Source organism: Nyctibius grandis, chromosome 2, assembly GCF_013368605.1.
Source record: "Nyctibius grandis isolate bNycGra1 chromosome 2, bNycGra1.pri, whole genome shotgun sequence".
Lineage (NCBI taxonomy): Eukaryota > Metazoa > Chordata > Aves > Nyctibiiformes > Nyctibiidae > Nyctibius > Nyctibius grandis.
Genome location: NC_090659.1, coordinates 127267546 through 127273806, shown reverse-complemented (window position 1 = coordinate 127273806; position 6261 = coordinate 127267546).

Here is a 6261-nt window from a genome sequence, read left to right as displayed (position 1 = left end):
TGATGGACAGGCGGCTGAACGTGAGCCAGCAGTGTGCCCAGGTGGCCAAGAAGGCCAATGGCATCCTGGCCTCTCTCAGGAATAGTGTAGCCAGCCGGTCTGGGGAAGGGATCGTCCCTCTGTACTGGGCACTGGTGAGGCCGCACCTTGAATCCTGTGTCCAGTTCTGGGCCCCGCACTTCAAGAGAGATGTTGAGGTGTTGGAGCGAGTGCAGAGGAGGGCGACCAAGCTGGGGAAGGGTCTGGAGGGTCTGACCTGCGAGGAACGGCTGAGGGAGCTGGGGGTGTTTAGCCTGGAGAAGAGGAGGCTCCGAGGTGACCTTAGTGCAGTCTACAACTACCTGAAGGGAGGTTGTAGCGGGGTGGGAGTCGGCCTCTTCTCCCGGGCAACCAGCGCTAGGACAAGAGGACACAGCCTCAAGCTTGGCCAGGGGAGGTTCATGTTGGACATCAGGAAGAATTTATTTTCAGCAAGGGTCATTAGCCATTGGAAGGGGCTGCCCAGGGAGGTGGTGGAGTCACCATCGCTGGAGGGGTTTAAGACAAGCCTGGACATGGCACTTAGTGCCACGGTCTAGTTGCCATGGTGGTGTGAGGGCAATGGTTGGACTCGATGATCCCTGAGGTCCCTTCCAACCTCATTGATTCTGTGATTCTGAGATTCTGTGTAATAATGTTTAACGGGATCCGACAGACGACGGGCGGCCCCGCAGCTCCCCTTCTGCCCGTGCCCCACACGGAATGCCGCTCTGCGGGGGCAGAGGCCCCGGCGGGCAGGGCAGCCTGTGCACCGGCATGGCGCCCACCCAGGCCCTCCTGTGAGCGGGCAGGGGCAGGAGGGGAGCTGGCACCCGTGACACGAAAGGCCCCCTGGGGACACACAGCCCTTGGAGGGCTCTGAAGGCCGGGAGCGGGGGACACTGGGCTGCCATCCTCGGCCAAGCAGCGGGGGCCCCAGCTGGGGGGTGACGTGAAGGGCACACATCCCACCACAAAGACCTTTTGGGGTCTCAAAAAGCCCATGGCTGCCCTTAAAACATCAGGACTGACCATGGCGGTGAGCAGGCACCCTCCCCTGAGCCCCCCCATGGGCAACCACCATCTCCTGCAGCACTTGCTCCTCGCAGGGGCAGGGGAAAAGTCTGGGAGTCCAGGCAGGGCTCATGGGCAGTGGCACCCAAAGCACCGCTGAGGTTTGTGCACATTGATCCAACCCAAAATGTCACAGAATCACAGAATGTTAGGGATTGGAAGGGACCTCGAAAGATCATCCAGTCCAATCCCCCTGCCGGAGCAGGAGCAGGATTACCTAGATCGTATCACACAGGAACACGTCCGGGTGGGTTTTGAATGTCTCCAGAGAAGGAGACTCCACAACCTCTCTGGGCAGCCTGTGCCAGTGTTCAGTCACCCTCACCGTAAAGAAGTTTTTCCTCATATTTATGTGGAACCTCCTGTGTTCCAGCTTGCACCCATTGCCCCTTGTCCTGTCAAGGGATGTCACTGAGAAGAGCCTGGCTCCATCCTCTTGACACTTGCCCTTTACATATTTATAAACATTAATGAGGTCACCCCTCAGTCTCCTCTTCTCCAAGCTAAAGAGACCCAGCTCCCTCAGCCTCTCCTCACAAGGGAGATGTTCCACTCCCTTAATCATCTTCGTGGCTCTGCGCTGGACTCTCTCTAGCAGTTCCCTGTCCTTCTTGAACTGAGGGGCCCAGAACTGGACACAATATTCCAGATGCGGCCTCACCAGGGCAGAGTAGAGGGGGAGGAGAACCTCTCTCGACCTGCTAACCACACCCCTTCTAATCCACCCCAGGATGCCATTGGCCTTCTTGGCCACAAGGGCACACTGCTGGCTCATGGCCGTCCTGCTGTCCACCAGGACCCCCAGGTCCCTTTCCCCTCCACTGCTCTCCAACAGGTCAGTAGTTCCTCCACTAACTTAGTCTGAATGTCTTGGAAACCAGCAGCCAACCAGCAGCTGTGGCACTCGTGAGTCTGAAACGGAGTGATAATACCTCGCGTTTATCATTTAGAACATGTTCCTTTTCTGCACAGAGCCTGTGAAATGCCTCTCCCCCCCTCCTGAGGAGCAGCTTAACACCCCACAGCCTCATCTCTGCGAGTGGGAAACGGGAAGCAGAGGCGAACACAGCACCGCACCGGAAACTTTGAGTTTCTCACCCTGAGAGTATAATCACCCAACGTACCCTTCAGCTGAGGCCAGTCCTGTGAGTCTCAGAAAGAGATCCCAGGAGCTTTGGTGGCACAAAGTGGCTGGAAGTTCAGTTATTTATTTCTTCTGGGCGGACCACGGTCATGTCCCACATGAGGATGTTAATTCCTCCCACATCAGGCTGTTAATTCCGTTCAGACTCAGAGCAAAAAGGGCAATTCCCGATTCCTCAGCTCCAAGGTTTGCTTTGAAGCTGCCCAGTGCACCAGCAGGTCAGCCTGATCCTGCAAGCCACGCAGGAGTGCTGCACAGAGGCTGGCAGCCCAAAGAGCTCCCGTCTCAAAGATGTGACACAGGAGAATTTCGGAACTGATCAGGAAATGGGAATAAATTTGGGGGTTTTACTCTATTTTATTGGAAAAAAAGGCTTACAGAAGGAAAACGTATGGCGTTTGGATCCGTTTGAAGCCTGAGCTGTGCTCATGGATCTTTGCCCTCCAGCCCTTCTACTTTGTGTTTTAGTCATTCTTTTTTGAAAAAAAACAGTAGTGGGTGGAGCAGTTTCATTTTGTGAGGGTGTGAGTCTATATCATGGGTTAAACTGCTGCAGAGGAAAAACAGCCTCCTCCCTCCGGCATGGCTGTGGCGAGATCAGAATGACCAAGATAAACGCAACGCCTCAGAGGTGAGTTTTGGAAGGAAATGTAGCAACGAAAAACAAACTTCCTGAGGCTGCGCAACACTTCACCTCCCCCCAGCTCTGAGACAGCTGTGGCTGGAGTGCAGCGTCTGTGCTAACGGGTCCCTGTGACGCCTTTGCTGATTTCTACAGTGAAATCTCTGTCTGAACAGGGTGCTTCATTCAGACTGGCACCTCGGCTGCACAAGGGCATTGACCATTTCCCAGCTGGGAACCGAGCGCTGAGCTGGGTCAGCACTCAAAACTGAACCAAAGTCACTTCGGTACCTTATATTCACACAATGTGAAGCCACAAAACGAAGGATCTCATCCTGCCGTGGATCAAGGGGACAGACATACCAAGGAAAGCGTGGCTCCCACCTCTAGCCCACGTGCTCCTGTCTTACCTAGTATGAAGGGAGCTGGGAGGCTGTGTGAGTCCACTGCCCTGGCATGCTCTGCAGGGAACCCAGGGTGCTGGACCAGCAGAGAGCTGCAGAGCTTTGCATCGTGTCTCGCTCCAGAGCTGACATGCTTTGTGATGTCCTGATGCCAATCCTTCTTCTGGACCAAAAGATCCAGCCTCCCTTTCAGCAAAGTTCAGGCCTCTCTTCCAAAGCAGCCATTGATGATCCTGACGATTCTGTATCTGACTACGTATCTGGGCAAGTCTTGAGTTCATGTCTTCCCTTTGGAGGAGGGCATTCACACTTGTGCTCCCCATCACTCAAGGAGCACTGTCCCTGGCAGGCTGCAAGTGTCCTCGGGAAGGAGGCTCTCTCCAGTTCTCCTGATGAAGATCTGTTCTTCCCTGTCCCGCTGGCTTGTGCTGTGTGCTTGTGGGTCACGTACTAGACTGGGCCCTGAGAAGATCTTGACAGCGCTGCCCAGCTGGCAGCACTCCTGGTGCAAGTGGAGAGCTGTTGGGCTTGAGGAATATTTCTGGCGAAAGCAGGGGAAACCATGAGAGTGAGGTGGAGGCCTTGAGTCATGGACTGAGCGGCACAGAGGTATCTTAATCCTGCCAGAGACAAAGGCCTGGGCTGCTCTGTGACTCCAGCTCTGAGGGCCCCTAGGCTACAGTGGAAGCTGTGAGTATCTTAGGTGTCTTGAGGGTTTCTTACAGGACTCAGTCTTTGAGGAGAAAATACAGATGGAAGAGTCTAGTCCTCTCCTCCTGGTTGTTTTGTGCATCATAGCACAGTGTGCTGATTCCCCAACTCTGATTACTGGTCCCTCAGTTGCTCTGGGCCAACTGTGTGCAAAGCTCTACCGTGTAGAAGACCACCAAAATTACCCAAGTTAAAAATACCTCTTCCATTTCCCTCTTTTCGGTGGAATTACAGTTACAGAAACCTCTGTAGAAATGCTGTTCATTTGAAGAGACTGCTTGATTTTGATTGTCTCTCTTGCAGGCTCTAGGACTTCGCAGTGCCCCAGGAGCACAGCAGCGCTCTGGCAGATGGCGTGAGTTGAAGGCGACCACAGTCACCAGGCAGAATGACTCTTTCTTCCTTTGGTCTCCTCCTGTGGTGAGCTTCCTCTTTGCTCCTGACTTCGATTCTGTTGCAGTCACCCCACAGAGACTTTAAACAGTCTTTCAGAGGGGGTCACCAGCTTAGTGGATCACTGGACAATTCACAGCCAGTTCCCATCCTGCAGAAGTGAGAAGAAGTTGAGAAGAGTTGATTCTGCTGAATCTGTAGTTGAAATCTATCCCTTTCTCCACTCTCCCTGCTGCGGTGGTGGGGGATAGTCCTGGTTCAAGGGGTATTTGCTTCTGAGGAACCTGCTCTGTTAGAAACATCTGGCTCCAGAGGCAGTGTGATGGCAGTGGCCGAAGAGAGGTGGGGCCAGTGCATCAGCCATGAAAAAAAATGCACGTAATACTGAGAGACAGAAGATCAGGGATCTCACCCAGCGTCCCCTGGAAGACGCAGAGGAAAGGAGGTGGAAACCCTGATGAGAGCAGAAGATGAGTCAGTGGCTGGAATAGGGAACTGCGGGAGAAATACCAGCTCTTTCTTGGGTAGATCACGGTTTTTAGTTGAGCTCTTTCAGCAGCTGCTACTACTGCTGACGCTGAGCCTGCGCGAAGGCGGCAGCAGTCTGTCTCCCAGCAAACCCACACCGCTATTTCTGCTCCCTGTTTGGCTGCCTGGTTTTCCCAGCAAAAAAGCCAGGAGAGCACAGACACTAACTGGGAAAACAGGGTGACAGTAACGGGTGTTTTGGAGGATGCGGCCATCAAAGATAACCTGGAAAAGGAGATGGAGCGTGGGGAGCCCAGCACAAACCCACGTCCCAGCAGAGGCTTGGTGCTGAGAGAGGCCACCCCAGCGCACACCCTGCATCAAGCTCTGGGTGAGCAGAAGGTCCTGTCTCACCCTGCTGAGCGCAGCCCCGTCCCCAGAGCTGGTACTGAGCAGGGAGTGATGCCTCTGGTCCCTCCTAGCTGCAAAAGCAAGCGGGATGAACTGTTTGCGGGGAGGCTGTGGGCTCCGGGAGGGTTCATGGGGACCCCATTGCAGCAGATCCCGCACCCCACTGGTGTGGGGGCAGCGGGCAGAGGGGCAGCCTTTGCACAGCCTGGCAGGCTCAGCAGGACATGCCAGGTCTGTGTTGGCCCTGCTGTGCCCGGGCTGGCTCCTGTAAACACCGCGGGCATCCCTGCGCCGTGCTTCACAGCCAGTGCTGGAGGGACAGACGGCTTTGACACAGTGCTGGAGGGGAGGCAGTGCCTGCTTGGCTGGTGGCAGAGTTAATCTGCACCTTCATAGAATCACAGACTGGTTTGGCTTGGAAGGGACCTTCAAGACCATCTAGTTCCAACCCCCTGCCACGGGCAGGGACACCTTCCACCACACCAGGTTGCTCCAAGCCCCATCCAACCTGCCCTTGAACACTGCCAGGGAGGGGGCAGCCACAGCTGCTCTGGGCAACCTGGGCCAGGGTCTCACCACCCTCACAGCCAAGAATTTCTTCCTCAGATCTCATCTCAATCTCCCCTCTTTCAGTTTAAAACTGTTCCCCCTCCTCCTGTCACTCCATGCCCTTGTAAAAAGCCCCTCTCCAGCTTTTCTGTAGCCCCTTCAGGTAATTCACCTTATTTCATCCACCCACAGGTGGTTGAGAGCTGATACCTGGTACCTTGCAGGAGGGGACGTGGTGAGGCTCACCCTGGTTGCTGGAGTGAACAAGCTCACGGGGGTGCTGGCCCGGGAGAAAGGGATGGGCCTGGGGAACGTGCTGGATTTCTGCAGCCTCTGGAGACAGTGGAGGTGGAGCAGCATTTTCCACACGCCTGGGGTTTGCAGATTGTGTTCCTGATGATCCATCATGTTTCTTAGGAAGGGGTGGTGTGAGGTGAGGAGAAGGATGCTATGCAGGACAAGTAACC